The following is a 22,177-nucleotide window of genomic DNA, read 5'->3' as shown; positions in this document are numbered from 1 at the left end:
CTTTATCATTCCAACTTGAAGCCACCCTTAAGTCCTCTGAGGTGTGTGTGTGTGTGTCCTTGCACGTATGGCGTAAAAGGTTTCTTAAACGGAGAGCGAACTTGAAAAAAGTTGCCTCCGCTGCCGCCGCCACCTCGCACTCCCTGTTCGATTGTAGCAAGAAGGCAGCGGCCGCGGTGCTCGCTGTAGTCGTGGCCGAGTGGTTAAGGTGACGGACTTGAAATCCGTTGGGGTCTCCCCGCGCAGGTTCAAATCCTGCCGACTACGGCGTCCTTTGCATTTGGTTGCGTGCGTGCGTGTAAAAGGACCAGCGCCGTTTCGTTTTCGCTGGGACCTTTAACACTCTAAATCGCCTGGACCCGCAGCCTGTGAAATCGATTCTTCAGCACCCACGATGGACGCTTTGCCGCTGGACACAGATAACGATGCTTTTCTGCAACGAGCTTTCCAGCTGAATTTTCTCGGCAGCTCCGTACTGAACCTGTTCTCCATTGCAACATAGCGGAGGCTCGTCACGTCTATAGCAAGGCTGTGTAGGACCGCATACGCCACAGTGACTTGTACACAGACCACATGAAAGGCAAGCAAAATACACTTTTAAAATTCCAAAGACTCACAAGGTCAGAGAAACAGCGATGACCTGAACAGATCTGTTACAGAAGTCTAGGTTGACCTTTTTAGAGCTGTAATTGCATTTTTGTTTAATAGAAGATCAAATCTACTCGCATGTACCAGCACCTTACAGTTTATTGATGTTAATTCTGTTTAAGTAATAAGATTGCTAACGATGTTGGACTTTAGCCGGTGTTTTTTAGAACAAATTGCTTACACTTCTGTAAGGAATACGCAGTACGTGCCTTTGTCAGTCATTGCTCACCATACCTGTAACTTTCTTATCTAACTCACTTCCTCAAATGGTGAAGGTCCACAAACATAAATGAAAAAAAAACCCTTGTTGTAGATGAGGTGCACAAAAAAGCAGCCCCTGATAGTGTATAACACATTTATACTATTGCAGAGACACATGTAACATATATATACTGTATATATATATGAAACAGAAATAGGAATCGCTTACTCACCTGGAGAATCTCTGTAGGAATATCTAGCATTTATCAATGGAAATAAAAGCTGCTTTAATACAGTGCATGTTCAAACTCAAACCCTCAGCTGCTGTTCTTGTTTGTTTTGGGACAAATTGCAACTGAGCATCGCATGAGCCGTTACGTACCCTTATCTGTTAGGGAATTTCAAGGGAGGAGTTAGGTCAGAATGGGTAGGCTGCAAAACAACAAGTAAAGATTTATTCCAAGATGAAACGTTGTGGCGGTTTTCTTATCTTTTCAGCATGGACTAAACTTTTACGTGTTCCTTATATGCTATATATGTATATATTAGCACCAATGTCGTTCTTAAAAACTAACATGAAATTGTCAGGGACATTCAGCTATATACAAAGACGAGACAGACAAAGTAATAATTCTGTATTAACGTGGCCTACATACTGACGCAATGATCAAACTAACTGACATGTTCTGATTCAGATCCCCTGCAGTTCATGCCAATTAGAACAATAGCAATGCTGAGTCCTCCCCACCCTACCGAGCACAAATTCAGCTGCTCTCCAGTTCTGTTCTGCATGTTTTTTCATTGCAATTGAGCTCGGAGCTGGAGATGATCTCCATACAGTTCTGTGTTCACCAGCCCGCACTTGCGTGCTAATTTACGGGTTGTGGCAAATGCTTTTCTATAGTTCATATACATGACGGCAACCTGTTACCTAGGAACCTGAGAGGTTTAAAAGCCTCACGAGCCAGGCAGGACTCAAACCTCCAATCTTCTGATCCGAAGTCAGACGCGTTATCCATTACGCCACTGGCCCATAGAACATGCGCTTGCACTCCACCACAGAGAGCTCTACACTGCTACTAGTAGTACACTTCCCCATCTAAATTTTCACAGCAAGAAACTTGTGTTTCCTACTATTTTTGTCAGGTTTAAAATATCATCTCCTTAAAACAGAAAAAGTGTTGATGTGTTGTGCTGAAATTCCGATTGATTTTGAATTCAAAGAAAAAAGGTTTTCTTCCAAAACACCATGAAATTGTCACATCTTGCAGACAATAGGTGTATTCCATGTTGAAAAGAGAAGAAAGAAAACCATGGAGCCTTTTACAGGTGTGAGGCTTCTTCAGGTGTGAGAAGACCTCACAGTCGAAACGCTGTGTTTCCGTTCTTCTCTTTTCAGCATGCAATAAACCTAGTACTTGTTCCTTTGCAGCCGAGGCATGCTGACGTAGCTACCCAGCTGAACATCTTGCAGACTCTACAGTACTTCTCTCCTGTAGAAGTAAAGCAGGGCTTGCTGGGTGAGCTTTTGCTCCGGTAAATTAGGTCACGTGTCATGTTAAATCACTTCTTCTAAACACAACATTTGCTGGTGCTAGCTTTCCCCATGAAAAGAGACATTTCCCTTACAGTACATGACATATCGTTTTTATTCTATCAATAAGTATAGAAATTAAACAAAAGAAAAAATGGTGTCGCCAAAGAATGCACAGCTCTGTCACCTTGGGGAGGTGTCAAGGGCATTGAACTCCTTGGACATGAAAAGTGCCCGATAAATGCCATTTCTCATCATTTCTCTTGGCGTCAGTTCTGCTATTAAATGGGACGGAGGCAACGGGCTCAGAGAGCAGGTTAAGTGCACACCGAACGCAGATGTGTCCAAGTGTCTGTAAAAGCGCGGTGCTCCGCTGGCGCTGTTCCCTAGTGGCTTAAAGTGCTCGCCTAGTAAGCAGGCGATCCTGGGTCTGAATACCAGCGGTGCCTCTCTCCGTGTCTTGTTGTGCCGAATGTATCATTTCAGACAAACATGTACAGCTTGGTTCAGTTTAATGCAAGAATTCATTTCCTTTCTGGAATAACTTGTTTTTGAAGAAATCCATACAGCTTGTGAAAGATGAAATCCATTTCTTGGTTGTCAGTGGAAAAAGATTGCCGGCTGCAAGAAGCGCAAGTGATTGTTTTCTTTGACCATAAACCTGCAAATGTAGGGAGCACAAGCGGCCGTCAGTCTCTGTGGCGCAATCGGTTAGCGCGTTCGGCTGTTAACCGAAAGGTTGGTGGTTCAAGCCCACCCAGGGACGCATGTCTCCGTTTTTCCAATGTAAACATCATCACCGCTAAAGAAGATGGCGCAGAAGGCTCCACAGTCGAAACGTTGTGCTTCTTTTCTTCTCTTTTCAGCATGGAGTAAACCTTTGCTTGATCCTTTGCAGCCTACGCATGCTGACACAGCTACCTTTCTCTTAACGCGCCTCAATCATTATTCACCAAAACCATCAGCAGAATGTGTCGCCTTTGTGGTGATGTCACTCCTCTGCTTCACAAATGTCCTTAGTGACGGACCATTTCTTTCTGCCATTTTTCCGGAGCGGTTATTGATTGCTCCATCATTTCCCTCATACTTTCCATCCCTAGATTGAAAAAAAAAAACAGAAACAGGCTGACAGGACGACAATCAAATTGCAAAAACTCATCAAAGCACTCGATAGAGTATTTGAATCCACAAGTAGCTACGAGCAACTTTGTCCTGGCTTGTATGAAAGTCGGAAAATGTCAAAAAGACAAAGATGGTGGCTTTTTCATATCTGTTCTTTTATTTTTAGTTCGTTGGCTCTTCTGTCCATTGTCCTCCTGCCTGGCTCTTGACCTGTGACTGTCTGAACGCACACATTAGACTTTCAGGCGGGGGATTTGTCCTGAGCCTCTGTGGAAGACCCACCCACCCCCATAAATAACTGCTCTAGAAACACATGAATGCAAAACTTAACCACAGCTTAAAGAGGAGCTCCAACTCAGTGCCATACTAATGTAAACGAAGTAATACTAAGACATGTTCTTATGGATTTGTCTTACCTTGAGATATGTAATTGGATTTCAGGATTAACTTCCTCATTCAATGTACTGGTGATTCTTTGCCTGGTCAGTACCTGGGTGGGAGACCTCCAGCGAACAATTAAGCTTGCTGCTGGAAGTGGTGTTAAGAGACTCTTAGGATCTTCCAGAGGTGTCTGTCCAATAGCACTAGTTGCCTTAGAGCTGGCTCAAACATTGCTCAAGAGTCTACCTTTCACAGATGCGCAAAGATGAATGATGGGGGTGCACGCTTCAAGGAGCCTTCCAACTGTAGGGACCGATTAGAGACGATCCGTAGCATGTGTTCGTTTCCATATCTGCCCCGTGTCTCAACGGTAGGACAGAGTCAAATACTGCCTCGACACGTAACAGCATTATATATAACCGCAGGACTTGAGGGCTGTTTTGTTTGAATGTTCAAGGCATTGGTAAGAGCGTAGGTCAAGGGCCATTGGTGCATCTCCTGTAACTGGAGTAAAAATGCTATTCAAAGTGCAGTGACTAAAATCGTCGTCCACATGTCTCCGTTGTTGATTGCTTTCTGTCTAAGAACGTTCTGTTTTCATGTCCGAACGGGGAGACTTTATCATTCCAACTTGAAGCCACCCTTAAGTCCTCTGAGGTGTGTGTGTGTGTGCTTGCACGTATGGCGTAAAAGGTTTCTTAAACGGAGAGCGAACTTGAAAAAAGTTGCCTTCGCTGCCGCCGCCACCTCGCACTCCCTGTTCGATTGTAGCAAGAAGGCAGCGGCCGCGGTGCTTGCTGTAGTCGTGGCCGAGTGGTTAAGGTGACGGACTTGAAATCCGTTGGGGTCTCCCCGCGCAGGTTCAAATCCTGCCGACTACGGCGTCCTTTGCATTTGGTTGCGTGCGTGCGTGTAAAAGGACCAGCGCCGTTTCGTTTTCGCTGGGACCTTTAACACTCTAAATCGCCTGGACCCGCAGCCTGTGAAATCGATTCTTCAGCACCCACGATGGACGCTTTGCCGCTGGACACAGATAACGATGCTTTTCTGCAACGAGCTTTCCAGCTGAATTTTCTCAGCAGCTCCGTACTGAACCTGTTCTCCATTGCAACATAGCGGAGGCTCGTCACGTCTATAGCAAGGCTGGTTAGGACCGCATACGCCACAGTGACTTGTACACAGACCACATGAAAGGCAAGCAAAATACACTTTTAAAATTCCAAAGACTCACAAGGTCAGAGAAACAGCGATGACCTGAACAGATCTGTTACAGAAGTCTAGGTTGACCTTTTTAGAGCTGTAATTGCATTTTTGTTTAATAGAAGATCAAATCTACTCGCATGTACCAGCACCTTACAGTTTATTGATGTTAATTCTGTTTAAGTAATAAGATTGCTAACGATGTTGGACTTTAGCCGGTGTTTTTTAGAACAAATTGCTTACACTTCTGTAAGGAATACGCAGTACGTGCCTTTGTCAGTCATTGCTCACCATACCTGTAACTTTCTTATCTAACTCACTTCCTCAAATGGTGAAGGTCCACAAACATAAATGAAAAAAAAACCCTTGTTGTAGATGAGGTGCACAAAAAAGCAGCCCCTGATAGTGTATAACACATTTATACTATTGCAGAGACACATGTAACATATATATACTGTATATATATATGAAACAGAAATAGAAACAGAAACAGGAATCGCTTACTCACCTGGAGAATCTCTGTAGGAATATCTAGCATTTATCAATGGAAATAAAAGCTGCTTTAATACAGTGCATGTTCAAACTCAAACCCTCAGCTGCTGTTCTTGTTTGTTTTGGGACAAATTGCAACTGAGCATCGCATGAGCCGTTACGTACCCTTATCTGTTAGGGAATTTCAAGGGAGGAGTTAGGTCAGAATGGGTAGGCTGCAAAACAACAAGTAAAGATTTATTCCAAGATGAAACGTTGTGGCGGTTTTCTTATCTTTTCAGCATGGACTAAACTTTTACGTGTTCCTTATATGCTATATATGTATATATTAGCACCAATGTCGTTCTTAAAAACTAACATGAAATTGTCAGGGACATTCAGCTATATACAAAGACGAGACAGACAAAGTAATAATTCTGTATTAACGTGGCCTACATACTGACGCAATGATCAAACTAACTGACATGTTCTGATTCAGATCCCCTGCAGTTCATGCCAATTAGAACAATAGCAATGCTGAGTCCTCCCCACCCTACCGAGCACAAATTCAGCTGCTCTCCAGTTCTGTTCTGCATGTTTTTTCATTGCAATTGAGCTCGGAGCTGGAGATGATCTCCATACAGTTCTGTGTTCACCAGCCCGCACTTGCGTGCTAATTTACGGGTTGTGGCAAATGCTTTTCTATAGTTCATATACATGACGGCAACCTGTTACCGAGGAACCTGAGAGGTTTAAAAGCCTCACGAGCCAGGCAGGACTCGAACCTCCAATCTTCTGATCCGAAGTCAGACGCGTTATCCATTACGCCACTGGCCCATAGAACATGCGCTTGCACTCCACCACAGAGAGCTCTACACTGCTACTAGTAGTACACTTCCCCATCTAAATTTTCACAGCAAGAAACTTGTGTTTCCTACTATTTTTATCAGGTTTAAAATATCATCTCCTTAAAACAGAAAAAGTGTTGATGTGTCGTGCTGAAATTCCGATTGATTTTGAATTCAAAGAAAAAAGGTTTTCTTCCAAAACACCATGAAATTGTCACATCTTGCAGACAATAGGTGTATTCCATGTTGAAAAGAGAAGAAAGAAAACCATGGAGCCTTTTACAGGTGTGAGGCTTCTTCAGGTGTGAGAAGACCTCACAGTCGAAACGCTGTGTTTCCGTTCTTCTCTTTTCAGCATGCAATAAACCTAGTACTTGTTCCTTTGCAGCCGAGGCATGCTGACGTAGCTACCCAGCTGAACATCTTGCAGACTCTACAGTACTTCTCTCCTGTAGAAGTAAAGCAGGGCTTGCTGGGTGAGCTTTTGCTCCGGTAAATTAGGTCACGTGTCATGTTAAATCACTTCTTCTAAACACAACATTTGCTGGTGCTAGCTTTCCCCATGAAAAGAGACATTTCCCTTACAGTACATGACATATCGTTTTTATTCTATCAATAAGTATAGAAATTAAACAAAAGAAAAAATGGTGTCGCCAAAGAATGCACAGCTCTGTCGCCTTGGGGAGGTGTCAAGGGCATTGAGCTCCTTGGACATGAAAAGTGCCCGATAAATGCCATTTCTCATCATTTCTCTTGGCGTCAGTTCTGCTATTAAATGGGACGGAGGCAACGGGTTCAGAGAGCAGGTTAAGTGCACACCGAACGCAGATGTGTCCAAGTGTCTGTAAAAGCGCGGTGCTCCGCTGGCGCTGTTCCCTAGTGGCTTAAAGTGCCCGCCTAGTAAGCAGGCGATCCTGGGTCTGAATACCAGCGGTGCCTCTCTCCGTGTCTTGTTGTGCCGAATGTCTCATTTCAGACAAACATGTACAGCTTGGTTCAGTTTAATGCAAGAATTCATTTCCTTTCTGGAATAACTTGTTTTTGAAGAAATCCATACAGCTTGTGAAAGATGAAATCCATTTCTTGGTTGTCAGTGGAAAAAGATTGCCGGCTGCAAGAAGCGCAAGTGATTGTTTTCTTTGACCATAAACCTGCAAATGTAGGGAGCACAAGCGGCCGTCAGTCTCTGTGGCGCAATCGGTTAGCGCGTTCGGCTGTTAACCGAAAGGTTGGTGGTTCAAGCCCACCCAGGGACGCATGTCTCCGTTTTTCCAATGTAAACATCATCACCGCTAAAGAAGATGGCGCAGAAGGCTCCACAGTCGAAACGTTGTGCTTCTTTTCTTCTCTTTTCAGCATGGAGTAAACCTTTGCTTGATCCTTTGCAGCCTACGCATGCTGACACAGCTACCTTTCTCTTAACGCACCTCAATCATTATTCACCAAAACCATCAGCAGAATGTGTCGCCTTTGTGGTGATGTCACTCCTCTGCTTCACAAATGTCCTTAGTGACGGACCATTTCATTCTGCCATTTTTCCGGAGCGGTTATTGATTGCTCCATCATTTCCCTCATACTTTCCATCCCAAGATTGAAAAAAAAAAACAGAAACAGGCTGATAGGACGACAATCAAATTGCAAAAACTCATCAAAGCACTCGATAGAGTATTTGAATCCACAAGTAGCTACGAGCAACTTTGTCCTGGCTTGCATGAAAGTCGGAAAATGTCAAAAAGAAAAAGATGGTGGCTTTTTCATATTTGTTCTTTTATTTTTAGTTCGTTGGCTCTTCTGTCCATTGTCCTCCTGCCTGGCTCTTGACCTGTGACTGTCTGAACGCACACATTAGACTTTCAGGCGGGGGATTTGTCCTGAGCCTCTGTGAAAGACCCACCCACCCCCATAAATAACTGCTCTAGAAACACATGAATGCAAAACTAAACCACAGCTTAAAGAGGAGCTCCAACTCAGTGCCATACTAATGTAAACGAAGTAATACTAAGACATGTTCTTATGGATTTGTCTTACCTTGAGATATGTAATTGGATTTCAGGATTAACTTCCTCATTCAATGTACTGGTGATTCTTTGCCTGGTCAGTACCTGGGTGGGAGACCTCCAGCGAACAATTAAGCTTGCTGCTGGAAGTGGTGTTAAGAGACTCTTAGGATCTTCCAGAGGTGTCTGTCCAATAGCACTAGTTGCCTTAGAGCTGGCTCAAACATTGCTCAAGAGTCTACCTTTCACAGATGCGCAAAGATGAATGATGGGGGTGCACGCTTCAAGGAGCCTTCCAACTGTAGGGACCGATTAGAGACGATCCGTAGCATGTGTTCATTTCCATATACGCCCCGTGTCTCAACGGTAGGACAGAGTCAAATACTGCCTCGACACGTAACAGCGTTATATTAAACCGCAGGACTTGAGGGCTGTTTTGTTTGAATGTTCAAGGCATTGGTAAGAGCGTAGGTCAAGGGCCATTGGTGCATCTCCTGTAACTGGAGTAAAAATGCTATTCAAAGTGCAGTGACTAAAATCGTCGTCCAGATGTCTCTGTTGTTGATTGCTTTCTGTCTAAGAACGTTCTGTTTTCATGTCCGAACGGGGAGACTTTATCATTCCAACTTGAAGCCACCCTTAAGTCCTCTGAGGTGTGTGTGTGTGTGCTTGCACGTATGGCGTAAAAGGTTTCTTAAACGGAGAGCGAACTTGAAAAAAGTTGCCTCCGCTGCCGCCGCCGCCTCGCACTCCCTGTTCGATTGTAGCAAGAAGGCAGCGGCCGCGGCGCTTGCTGTAGTCGTGGCCGAGAGGTTAAGGTGACGGACTTGAAATCCGTTGGGGTCTCCCCGCGCAGGTTCAAATCCTGCCGACTACGGCGTCCTTTGCATTTGGTTGCGTGCGTGCGTGTAAAAGGACCGGCGCCGTTTCGTTTTCACTGGGACCTTTAACACTCTAAATCGCCTGGACCCACAGCCTGTGAAATCGATTCTTCAGCACCCACGATGGACGCTTTGCCGCTGGACACAGAGAACGATGCTTTTCTGCAACGAGCTTTCCAGCTGAATTTTCTCGGCAGCTCCGTACTGAACCTGTTCTCCATTGCAACATAGCGGAGGCTCGTCACGTCTATAGCAAGGCTGTGTAGGACCGCATACGCCACAGTGACTTGTACACAGACCACATGAAAGGCAAGCAAAATACACTTTTAAAATTCCAAAGACTCACAAGGTCAGAGAAACAGCGATGACCTGAACAGATCTGTTACAGAAGTCTAGGTTGACCTTTTTAGAGCTGTAATTGCATTTTTGTTTAATAGAAGATCAAATCTACTCGCATGTACCAGCACCTTACAGTTTATTGATGTTAATTCTGTTTAAGTAATAAGATTGCTAACGATGTTGGACTTTAGCCGGTGTTTTTTAGAACAAATTGCTTACACTTCTGTAAGGAATACGCAGTACGTGCCTTTGTCAGTCATTGCTCACCATACCTGTAACTTTCTTATCTAACTCACTTCCTCAAATGGTGAAGGTCCACAAACATAAATGAAAAAAAAAACCCTTGTTGTAGATGAGGTGCACAAAAAAGCAGCCCCTGATAGTGTATAACACATTTATACTATTGCAGAGACACATGTAACATATATATACTGTATATATGAAACAGAAATAGAAACAGAAACAGGAATCGCTTACTTACCTGGAGAATCTCTGTAGGAATATCTAGCATTTATCAATGGAAATAAAAGCTGCTTTAATACAGTGCATGTTCAAACTCAAACCCTCAGCTGCTGTTCTTGTTTGTTTTGGGACAAATTGCAACTGAGCATCGCATGAGCCGTTACGTACCCTTATCTGTTAGGGAATTTCAAGGGAGGAGTTAGGTCAGAATGGGTAGGCTGCAAAACAACAAGTAAAGATTTATTCCAAGATGAAACGTTGTGGCGGTTTTCTTATCCTTTCAGCATGGACTAAACTTTTACGTGTTCCTTATATACTATATATGTATATATTAGCACCAATGTCGTTCTTAAAAACTAACATGAAATTGTCAGGGACATTCAGCTATATACAAAGACGAGACAGACAAAGTAATAATTCTGTATTAACGTGGCCTACATACTGACGCAATGATCAAACTGACTGACATGTTCTGATTCAGATCCCCTGCAGTTCATGCCAATTAGAACAATAGCAATGCTGAGTCCTCCCCACCCTACTGAGCACAAATTCAGCTGCTCTCCAGTTCTGTTCTGCATGTTTTTTCATTGCAATTGAGCTCGGAGCTGGAGATCTCCATACAGTTCTGTGTTCACCAGCCCGCACTTGCGTGCTAATTTACGGGTTGTGGCAAATGCTTTTCTATAGTTCATATACATGACGGCAACCTGTTACCTAGGAACCTGAGAGGTTTAAAAGCCTCACGAGCCAGGCAGGACTCGAACTTCCAATCTTCTGATCCGAAGTCAGACGCGTTATCCATTACGCCACTGGCCCATAGAACATGCGCTTGCACTCCACCACAGAGAGCTCTACACTGCTACTAGTAGTACACTTCCCCATCTAAATTTTCACAGCAAGAAACTTGTGTTTCCTACTATTTTTGTCAGGTTTAAAATATCATCTCCTTAAAACAGAAAAAGTGTTGATGTGTTGTGCTGAAATTCCGATTGATTTTGAATTCAAAGAAAAAAGGTTTTCTTCCAAAACACCATGAAATTGTCACATCTTGCAGACAATAGGTGTATTCCATGTTGAAAAGAGAAGAAAGAAAACCATGGAGCCTTTTACAGGTGTGAGGCTTCTTCAGGTGTGAGAAGACCTCACAGTCGAAACGCTGTGTTTCCGTTCTTCTCTTTTCAGCATGCAATAAACCTAGTACTTGTTCCTTTGCAGCCGAGGCATGCTGACGTAGCTACCCAGCTGAACATCTTGCAGACTCTACAGTACTTCTCTCCTGTAGAAGTAAAGCAGGGCTTGCTGGGTGAGCTTTTGCTCCGGTAAATTAGGTCACGTGTCATGTTAAATCACTTCTTCTAAACACAACATTTGCTGGTGCTAGCTTTCCCCATGAAAAGAGACATTTCCCTTACAGTACATGACATATCGTTTTTATTCTATCAATAAGTATAGAAATTAAACAAAAGAAAAAATGGTGTCGCCAAAGAATGCACAGCTCTGTCACCTTGGGGAGGTGTCAAGGGCATTGAACTCCTTGGACATGAAAAGTGCCCGATAAATGCCATTTCTCATCATTTCTCTTGGCGTCAGTTCTGCTATTAAATGGGACGGAGGCAACGGGCTCAGAGAGCAGGTTAAGTGCACACCGAACGCAGATGTGTCCAAGTGTCTGTAAAAGCGCGGTGCTCCGCTGGCGCTGTTCCCTAGTGGCTTAAAGTGCCCGCCTAGTAAGCAGGCGATCCTGGGTCTGAATACCAGCGGTGCCTCTCTCCGTGTCTTGTTGTGCCGAATGTATCATTTCAGACAAACATGTACAGCTTGGTTCAGTTTAATGCAAGAATTCATTTCCTTTCTGGAATAACTTGTTTTTGAAGAAATCCATACAGCTTGTGAAAGATGAAATCCATTTCTTGGTTGTCAGTGGAAAAAGATTGCCGGCTGCAAGAAGCGCAAGTGATTGTTTTCTTTGACCATAAACCTGCAAATGTAGGGTGCACAAAAGACTGTCAGACTCTGTGGTGCTGAAAAGTTGGTGGTTCAAGCCCCTCCAGTATGCGTGTCTCAGTTTTTCCAATGTAAACATCATCACCATCGCTAAAGAAGATGGCGCAGAAGGCTCCACAGTCGAAACGTTGTGCTTCTTTTCTTCTTTTTTCAGCATGGAGTAAACCTTTGCTTTATCCTTTGCAGCCTAAGCATGCTGACGCAGCTACCTTTCTCTTAACACGCCTCAATCATTATTCACCAAAACGATCAGCAGAATAAGTCGCCTTTGTGGTGATGTCACTCCTCTGCTTCACAAATGTCCTTAGTGACGGACCATTTCTTTCTGCCATTTTTCCGGAGCGGTTATTGATTGCTCCATCATTTCCCTCATACTTTCCATCCCTAGATTGAAAAAAAAAAAACAGAAACAGGCTGACAGGACGACAATCAAATTGCAAAAACTCATCAAAGCACTCGATAGAGTATTTGAATCCACAAGTAGCTACGAGCAACTTTGTCCTGGCTTGCATGAAAGTCGGAAAATGTCAAAAAGAAAAAGATGGTGGCTTTTTCATATCTGTTCTTTTATTTTTAGTTCGTTGGCTCATCTGTCCATTGTCCTCCTGCCTGGCTCTTGACCTGTGACTGTTTGAACGCACACAGTAGACTTTCATGCAGGGGATTTGTCCTGAGCCTCTGTGAAGGACCCACCCACCCCCATAAATAACTGCTCTAGAAACACATGAATGCAAAACTAAACCACAGCTTAAAGAGGAGCTTGTCATGACCGCCAGGCAGTTAAGACCAACTCTTAAGCAATCTAAACAGCACCAGCAGAGGGTGATTATTAACAAACGCCGCCGCACGAGTTAACCCACCTGCACACACTCCACCGTGGGGTACGCAGTGCTATTTTTACCATCTTTACTTGCTTCCCGCTGGTATTGAGTCTACTCCTTGAGAGCTCTACCTGGCGTTTTTTCCATTACCTCGTTTATTCTGGATATTGGACTCCCCTTCTGCCTTTTCGACTTTGGACCTCGCCTCTCACCTCGGACTGTTTGCCACCAGTGTTCTCCCTGGATTACGACTTACCTTACGCCTCTTGACCACGAAACAAAGCAAAGCAGAGCAAAACAAAATGAACAAACGAAAAGCCTCACGTCCCGCACTTGCGTGTAACGCCGTTACGTGCCCAAGCGGTATTGTACTTCATCTTAGCACTGCACCCCGGGGCGTACGGTATATGGGAACGAGCACACGCCACAAATCGTCTCGAATCACTCCCTACAGCTGTAAGGCACCTTGAAGCGTGCACCCCCAACATTTTTCTTTGCGCATCTGTGAAAGGTAAACTCTTGAGCAAACTCTGAACCAGCTCTAAGGAAACTAATCCGATTAGACGTTACTTTGACTCATCCTTTAAGGGAACCTTGTTAATTGGAGAAATCAATGATTTCGAATGAATTCTGTATGCGTTAAAAGACAGCTATACACAGAAAACATGCAGGACACTTCTCATGATGTTTCCCGAGCCGAAACACAGTGCGTTTTTCCAAGCCCTCTGACAAAGCCCGCCCACTGAAAACTGCAGCAGATCGTGTAAAGACGTTCAAATTTGTAACTACTGCACGCACAGGAAGCAGAATAAATTCCTCTTTTCAAACTGTCAAAGGTTTGCTTTGCGAACACTGCAGGACATCGCACAATCTCTTTTGAATGGGGACAAACGATTTCTTATGGGGCACAGTAAGTACAGACGTTTAAAAAGCTCCACTCATGCCGACGATGCAGCATGAAGAAGCGCAACCTAACGTTTGCATTCCTAGCAAATTCCTTTTATTTTTTGATAAATAAAGACAGTCTTGTTTAACAAACAACACACACAACATTTTACATTGTCAATTCAATTCAAATCAATGTATTTCTATATAGCACCTTTCACAACAAGGTTGTCCCAAGGCACTTAACAATGCAAGTTGTTAAGAGCCTTGTGTCTAATATGCCGCCTAGGTAACGTGCTGTCTCTTTGAGGCAGATGTTTAAATCCTCTGAGTTAAGTGCTGAAGTTATAGTAGTCCTATCAGTATTGTTGCCTCCGATCAACAGATCCTCATTTTTCTCAGAGTTGAGTAACAAAAAGTTTTCACACATCCAAGTATTTCCTTCCTTAATGCATTTAACTAAACTGATAATAGAAGAGTTGTCGTTTGGTGTAAACAAAATGTTTATTTGAGTGTCATCAGCATATGAATGAAAGTTCATATTATTTTTTCATATTATCCTACCTAGCAGCAGCATGTAGAGAGAGAGAGCAATATTGGTCCCAGCACTGATCTTCTGGTACCCCAAATTGAACTGGTGACATTGATGAAGCAGTACAATTATTAGATATTTGAACATAATGAAAACGATGAGTAAAATGTGAAGTAAACCACTGAAGGACGGTTCCAGATAAGCCAACCTCAAACTCAAGCCTGTGTAACAAAACAGAGAGGTCAACCGTGTCAAAGGCAGCTCTAAGATCTAGAAGCAAAGCACAAGCACTGTTGCATTCCCTGCATCAGTAGCTAAGAGAATATCATTTACGACTCTTGTTAATGCAGTTTCAGAAACCAGACTAAAATTTCTCAAGTATATTATTTGAATCCAGATATGATTGACGTTGGGCAACAACTATTCTCCCAAGACTTTTAGATTGAAATGGGACCTTTGAGACAGGCCTGTAGTTGTTAAGAACTTGTTGATCCAAATTTGACTTCTTAAGAGCGGTCTAACAACCGCTACCTTAAATTGATCAGGTACAACGCCTGACTCAAGCGATGCATTCATCATACTAATTATAGGTCCTGCCAGTCCTTCGAGGGAATCTTTGACTAGCTGAGTGGGGATGGGATCTAGCGAACAGGTGGTTGACTTTGTCTTACGTCTGTGTTTATGAGTCCACCATAAGAAGAAATCTGAACAGGAGTGGTGATCATGCGAGGTCACCATGGAGGAAACCACTGCTCTCCCCCCAAAAAAAACCACCACTGCCCCTCTCAAGTTTGCTAAAGACCACATGGATGTTCCACAGCAACTCCTGGAACAATGTTCTGTGGACAGTGACAAAAGTTGAACATGTTGGTAAATGTGCACAACGTTATGTTTGGAGATAACAAAACACTGCATACCAACTCCAAAACCTCATCCCACCTGGGAAGCATAGCGGAGGCTGTACGGCTTGCAATCATCGAGGGACCGATGAATTCCAAGATGTATCAGGAAATTCTACAGCAGAATGTCAGGGTGTCTGCCTGTGATCTAAAACTCGAAAGACGCTGGGTCATGCAGCATGACAAAAACAAAGGAGTACATCAACAACAGAGTGGCTGAAACAATAGAAATTCCGTATTTTGGGATGGCCGAGTAAGAGTCCTGACCCCAATCCCATTGAAGTGCTGTGGCGTGATCTGAAGCAGGCCGTTCAGTGCAAGACATCTCCCAACTGTATGTGAGAGAAAAGCAGAGACGCTCACTGAGTAAGGTGGGGTTGCAGCTTTGCAAATCAAAAGGACATTTGTACGCTCAAAAAGGGACAGTAGCACCCCAGATGGGACTCGAACCCACAATCCCTGGCTTAGGAGGCCAGTGCCTTATCCATTAGGCCACTGGGGCACACTGGGTTGGGTCGATCACGCTGATGAAGAGCCAGTTTTTTTTTTCCTTTGCTTTTTCAAAGGGATCCCCAAAATTAGGAAAGTTAGGCAGCAGAAGGTTTACTGTGACCTGAGAAGGACCGGCATCCAATCACGGTGGTACACACACACACGCTCTCACTCATCTGAGCTACACGGCTACCAAGATGATCTCAGGTGCGCCGAGCTGGTACGGAACATATTGAACTGATCGACGGCGAATTGTCTCTCAGACAGGCTTTTCACCTCTGAGCTCCCTGACTGACAGTAATCAGCTAGGTAGTGAAACAGTCAGCTGCTTCTAAGCCTTAAACAGCTGCATCTCGGCGCTTCCACAGAGAGATGATTTGAAAGCCAAACATCGCCCATTGGGAACACCTTACTATCACTAGTTTAAGAGACTTTTAAGGTCTTGCAGAGGTGCCTGTCTAATAGCATGCGCTTTGCAAGCTATAGGTGTTTAGGCTGAGGCAGAATGCCTGTTAACAAAATGTTTTTCTAAAGGGGCCTCGCACTCTTTTCCAAGCAATGGTCACCATCCCCACCGAGTGTCACAATGTAGTCATGTCCTAGGACATCACCTGTTAGTCTCCATTTGTCTGCCACCAACACTTTAGGTTAAGGGGTCACAACCGCACCCCGGAGAGCAGAGGAGCCGTTGTCGTTCTGGCGGCGCAGATTGGGCTGAAGGTGGGGCGCTTGAATCTCGCTGTTGGAGGCCGTCTGAAACTGACCCAAGCCTTTCCCTTGAATTAAATGTAAATAAATAAATGAACCCCAGATGCACATGGAATCAATCACGTGTTTCCTTTGAGCCGTTTCAAAGACTGCTCCAGAGTTTACCTTGCACAGATGCGCAAAGATTAATGATGGGGGTGCACGCTTCCAGGCGCCTTACAACTGTAGGGACTGATTAGAGACAATTCGTAGCGTGTGTTCGTTTCCATATACGCCCCGTGTTGCAATGGTAGGATGAAGTCAAATACGGCTTGGACGCGTAACGGCATTCTATCCAACTGCAGGACTTGAGGGTTTTTTGTGCTTTGTTCTGTTTTCGTTGACATCGCATTCGTAAGAGCGTCAAAAAAAGGCAATTCCAGCATCTAACACGAATAAAAGGGCTATTGAAACTGCAGGGCTGCGCAGCTTCTAAAATCCTTGCACACAATTCTCCGTTATTGTTACTTCCTTCTTTCTGTCTAACAAAGTTCCCTTTTCCTGACCGGACGGGGAGACTTTATCATTCCAACTTGAAGCCAGCCTTAAGTCCTCTGAGGCGCATTTGTCTGCTAGCATGCATTTTGTGAAAGTTTTTTTTGTTGTTGTTAAACGGAAAGCGACTTTGAAAAAGGTTTCCGCCGCTGCCCGGCACTCTATGTTAGACTGCATCAAAAAGGCAGTGGCGGCGGTGGTGGCCGAGTGGTTAGGGCGATGGACTAGAAAGCCATCGGGGTCTCCCTGCGAAGCTTCGAGTCCTGCCGCCTACGGTGTCGTCGTGTGTCTGCGCAACAAAGGAAAAGCACCTGTTCCGCTTTTCCCGCAACTTTTAAAACGCGAATGATCTGGATTTCTACATGATTGGCTCTTAAAATGTGATCTGATCTTCATCTGACGCATAATAATAAATAAAGACAGTCTTGTTTAACAAACAACACACACAACATTTTACATTGTCAATTCAGTTCAAATCAATGTATTTCTATATAGCACCTTTCACAACAAGGTTGTCTCAAGGCACTTAACAATGCAAGTTGTTAAGAGCCTTGTGTCTAATATGCCACTTAGGTTACGTGCTGTCTCTTTGAGGCAAATGTTTAAATCCTCTGAGTTAAGTGCTGAAGTTATAGTAGTCCTATCAGTATTGTTGCCTCCGATCAACAGATCCTCAGTTTTCTCAGAGTTGAGTAACAAAAAGTTTTCACACATCCAAGTCTTTCCTTCATTAATGCATTTAACTAAAGTGATAATAGAAAAGTTGTCGTTTGGTGTGAACAAAATGTTTATTTGAGTGTCATCAGCATATGAATGAAAGTTCATATTATTTTTTCGTATTATCCTACCTAGCAGCAGAATGTAGAGAGAGAGAGCAATATTGGCCCCGGCACTGATCCGTCTGGTACCCCAAATTGAACTGGTGACGTTGATGAAGCAGTACAATTATTAGATATTTGAACATAATGAAAACGATGAGTAAAATGTGAAGTAAACCACTGAAGGACGGTTCCAGATAAGCCAACCTCAAACTCAAGCCTGTGTAACAAAACAGAGAGGTCAACCGTGTCAAAGGCAGCTCTAAGATCTAGAAGCACAAGCACTGTTGCATTCCCCACATCAGTAGCTAAGAGAATATCATTTACGACTCTCGTTAATGCAGTTTCAGAAAGCAGACTGAAATTTCTCAAGTATATTATTTGAATCCAGATACGATTGACATTGGGCAACAACTATTCTCTCAAAACTTTTAGATTGAAATGGGACCTTTGAGACAGGCCTGTAGTTGTTAAGAACTTGTGGATCCAAATTTGACTTCTTAAGGAGCGGTCTAACAACCGCTACCTTAAATTGATCAGGTACAACGCCTGACGCAAGCGATGCATTCATCATACTAATTATAGGTCCTGCCAGTCCTTCAGGGGAATCTTTGACTAGCTGAGTGGGGATGGGATCTAGCGAACAGGTGGTTGACTTTGTCTTACGTCTGTGCTCATGAGTCCACCATAAGAAGAAATCTGAACAGGAGTGGTGATCATGCGAGGTCACCACGGAGGAAACTACTGCTCTCCCCCCCAAAAAAAACACCACTGCCCCTCTCAAGTTTGCTAAAGACCACATGGATGTTCCACAGCAACTCCTGGAACAATGTTCTGTGGACAGACGTGACAAAAGTTGAACTTGTTGGTAAATGTGCACAGCATTATGTTTGGAGATAACAAAACTCTGCATACCAACTCCAAAACCTCATCCCACCTGGGAAGCATGGCGGATGCTGAGGTTTGTTGGATGTTGAGGTTTTTGTCAATAAAGGAGGTTCCACTAGCTCCTTAATATAAGGGTTCACGTACTTTTTCCATCAATGACCTTGATTGTTTAAACCATTTGGTCAATAAAGAAACAGCAATGTCAAATGTTGGGCGTATGTTGTTTGTGAAATCAGACTCTCTTTATTAATTATTATGACTTAGATAAAGATAAGATCACATGTTAGGAGCCATTCATGCAGAAATCCACATCATTCCGAAGGGCTGTTTACAAAAGTTTTTCTCCCAACTGAGAGAAAAGCAGAGACGCTCACTGAGTAAGGTGGGGTTGCAGCTTCACAAATCACAAGGACATTTGTACACTCAAAAAGGGACAGGAGCACCCCAGATGGGACTCAAACCCACAATCCCTGGCTTAGGAAGCCAGTGCCTTATCCATTAGGCCACTGGGGCACACTGAGTGGGGTCGATCACGCTGATGAAGAGCCAGTTTTTTTTTTCCTTTGCTTTTTCAAAGGGATCCCCAAAATTAGGGAAGTTAGGCAGCAGAAGGTTTACTGTGACCTGAGAAGGACCGGCATCCAATCACGGTGGTACACACACACACACTCTCACTCATCTGAGCTACACGGCTACCAAGATGATCTCAGGTGCGCCGAGCTGGTACGGAACATATTGAACTGATCGACGGCGAATTGTCTCTCAGACAGGCTTTTCACCTCTGAGCTCCCTGACTAACAGTGATCAGCTAGGTAGTGAAACAGTCAGCTGCTTCTAAACCTTAAACAGTTGCATCTCGGCGCTTCCACGGAGAGATGATTTGAAAGCCGAACATCGCCCATTGGGAACACCTTACTATCACTAGTTTAAGAGACTCTTAAGGTCTTGCAGAGGTGCCTGTCTAATAGCATGCGCTTTGCAAGCTATAGGTGTTTAGGCTGAGGCAGAATGCCTGTTAACAAAATGTTTTTCTAAAGGGGCCTCGCACTCTTTTCCAAGCAATGGTCACCATCCCCACCGAGTGTCACAACGTAGTCATGTCCTAGGATGTCACCTGTTAGTCTCCATTTGTCTGCCACCAACACTTTAGGTTACGGGGTCACAACCGCACCCCGGAGAGCAGAGGAGCCGTTGTCGTTCTGGCGGCGCAGATTGGGCTGAAGGTGGGGCGCTTGAATCTCGCTGTTGGAGGCCGTCTGAAACTGACCCAAGCCTTTCCCTTGAATTAAATGTAAATAAGAAATGAACCCCAGATGCACATGGAATCAATCACGTGTTTCCTTTGAGCCGTTTCAAAGACTGCTCCAGAGTTTACCTTGCACAGATGCGCAAAGATTAATGATGGGGGTGCACGCTTCCAGGCGCCTTACAACTGTAGGGACTGATTAGAGACAATTCGTAGCGTGTGTTCGTTTCCATATACGCCCCGTGTTGCAATGGTAGGATGAAGTCAAATACGGCTTGGACACGTAACGGCATTCTATCCAACTGCAGGACTTGAGGGTTTTTTGTGCTTTGTTCTGTTTTCGTTGACATCGCATTCGTAAGAGCGTCAAAAAAAGGCAATTCCAGCATCTAACACGAATAAAAGGGCTATTGAAACTGCAGGGCTGCGCAGCTTCTAAAATCCTTGCACACAATTCTCCGTTATTGTTACTTCCTTCTTTCTGTCTAACAAAGTTCCCTTTTCCTGACCGGACGGGGAGACTTTATCATTCCAACTTGAAGCCAGCCTTAAGTCCTCTGAGGCGCATTTGTCTGCTAGCATGCATTTTGTGAAAGTTTTTTTTGTTGTTGTTAAACGGAAAGCGACTTTGAAAAAGGTTTCCGCCGCTGCCCGGCACTCTATGTTAGACTGCATCAAAAAGGCAGTGGCGGCGGCGGCGGCTGAGTGGTTAGGGTGATGGACTAGAAAGCCATCGGGGTCTCCCTGCGAAGCTTCGAGTCCTGCCGCCTACGGTGTCGTCGTGTGTCTGCGCAACAAAGGAAAAGCACCTGTTTTGCTTTTCCCGCAACTTTTAAAACGCGAATGATCTGGATTTCTACATGATTGGCTCTTAAAATGTGATCTGATCTTCATCTGACGCATAATAATAAATAAAGACAGTCTTGTTTAACAAACAACACACACAACATTTTACATTGTCAATTCAGTTCAAATCAATGTATTTCTATATAGCACCTTTCACAACAAGGTTGTCTCAAGGCACTTAACAATGCAAGTTGTTAAGAGCCTTGTGTCTAATATGCCACTTAGGTTACGTGCTGTCTCTTTGAGGCAAATGTTTAAATCCTCTGAGTTAAGTGCTGAAGTTATAGTAGTCCTATCAGTATTGTTGCCTCCGATCAACAGATCCTCAGTTTTCTCAGAGTTGAGTAACAAAAAGTTTTCACACATCCAAGTCTTTCCTTCATTAATGCATTTAACTAAAGTGATAATAGAAAAGTTGTCGTTTGGTGTGAACAAAATGTTTATTTGAGTGTCATCAGCATATGAATGAAAGTTCATATTATTTTTTCGTATTATCCTACCTAGCAGCAGCATGTAGAGAGAGAGAGCAATATTGGCCCCGGCACTGATCCGTCTGGTACCCCAAATTGAACTGGTGACGTTGATGAAGCAGTACAATTATTAGATATTTGAACATAATGAAAACGATGAGTAAAATGTGAAGTAAACCACTGAAGGACGGTTCCAGATAAGCCAACCTCAAACTCAAGCCTGTGTAACAAAACAGAGAGGTCAACCGTGTCAAAGGCAGCTCTAAGATCTAGAAGCACAAGCACTGTTGCATTCCCCACATCAGTAGCTAAGAGAATATCATTTACGACTCTCGTTAATGCAGTTTCAGAAAGCAGACTGAAATTTCTCAAGTATATTATTTGAATCCAGATACGATTGACATTGGGCAACAACTATTCTCTCAAAACTTTTAGATTGAAATGGGACCTTTGAGACAGGCCTGTAGTTGTTAAGAACTTGTGGATCCAAATTTGACTTCTTAAGGAGCGGTCTAACAACCGCTACCTTAAATTGATCAGGTACAACGCCTGACGCAAGCGATGCATTCATCATACTAATTATAGGTCCTGCCAGTCCTTCGAGGGAATCTTTGACTAGCTGAGTGGGGATGGGATCTAGCGAACAGGTGGTTGACTTTGTCTTACGTCTGTGTCCATGAGTCCACCATAAGAAGAAATCTGAACAGGAGCGGTGATCATGCGAGGTCACCACGGAGGAAACCACTGCTCTCCCCCCAAAAAAAACCACCACTGCCCCTCTCAAGTTTGCTAAAGACCACATGGATGTTCCACAGCAACTCCTGGAACAATGTTCTGTGGACAGACATGACAAAAGTTGAACTTGTTGGTAAATGTGCACAGCGTTATGTTTGGAGATAACAAAACACTGCATACCAACTCCAAAACCTCATCCCACCTGGGAAACATGG

General features: G+C 43.9%; 8 non-coding genes across 8 annotated transcripts; 5 read left to right on the top strand and 3 right to left on the bottom strand.

Moving 5' to 3' along the window:
• The first annotated feature begins 185 nt into the window (after nucleotides 1-185).
• trnas-uga (transfer RNA serine (anticodon UGA)) lies at nucleotides 186-267 on the top strand. The gene has a single exon. It is a non-coding gene; the product is annotated as a tRNA-Ser (tRNA).
• Nucleotides 268-3,075: 2,808 nt separating this feature from the next.
• trnan-guu (transfer RNA asparagine (anticodon GUU)) lies at nucleotides 3,076-3,149 on the top strand. Its single transcript has one exon. It is a non-coding gene; the product is annotated as a tRNA-Asn (tRNA).
• Nucleotides 3,150-4,685: 1,536 nt separating this feature from the next.
• trnas-uga (transfer RNA serine (anticodon UGA)) lies at nucleotides 4,686-4,767 on the top strand. The gene has a single exon. It is a non-coding gene; the product is annotated as a tRNA-Ser (tRNA).
• A 1,554-nt stretch (nucleotides 4,768-6,321) lies between these two features.
• On the bottom strand, nucleotides 6,322-6,394 carry trnar-ucg (transfer RNA arginine (anticodon UCG)). Its single transcript has one exon. It is a non-coding gene; the product is annotated as a tRNA-Arg (tRNA).
• Nucleotides 6,395-7,587: 1,193 nt separating this feature from the next.
• trnan-guu (transfer RNA asparagine (anticodon GUU)) lies at nucleotides 7,588-7,661 on the top strand. The gene has a single exon. It is a non-coding gene; the product is annotated as a tRNA-Asn (tRNA).
• Nucleotides 7,662-9,197: 1,536 nt separating this feature from the next.
• Nucleotides 9,198-9,279, top strand: trnas-uga (transfer RNA serine (anticodon UGA)). Its single transcript has one exon. It is a non-coding gene; the product is annotated as a tRNA-Ser (tRNA).
• A 6,375-nt stretch (nucleotides 9,280-15,654) lies between these two features.
• trnar-ccu (transfer RNA arginine (anticodon CCU)) lies at nucleotides 15,655-15,727 on the bottom strand. The gene has a single exon. It is a non-coding gene; the product is annotated as a tRNA-Arg (tRNA).
• Nucleotides 15,728-19,105: 3,378 nt separating this feature from the next.
• trnar-ccu (transfer RNA arginine (anticodon CCU)) lies at nucleotides 19,106-19,178 on the bottom strand. The gene has a single exon. It is a non-coding gene; the product is annotated as a tRNA-Arg (tRNA).
• Between the last annotated feature and the right edge of the window lie 2,999 nt (nucleotides 19,179-22,177).

Source organism: Lepisosteus platostomus, unplaced genomic scaffold, assembly GCF_059453375.1.
Source record: "Lepisosteus platostomus isolate fLepPlt1 unplaced genomic scaffold, fLepPlt1.hap1 Scaffold_42_H1, whole genome shotgun sequence".
Lineage (NCBI taxonomy): Eukaryota > Metazoa > Chordata > Actinopteri > Semionotiformes > Lepisosteidae > Lepisosteus > Lepisosteus platostomus.
Note: the sequence above shows the minus strand (reverse complement) of the source record. Positions and strands in the feature narration are given on the sequence as shown.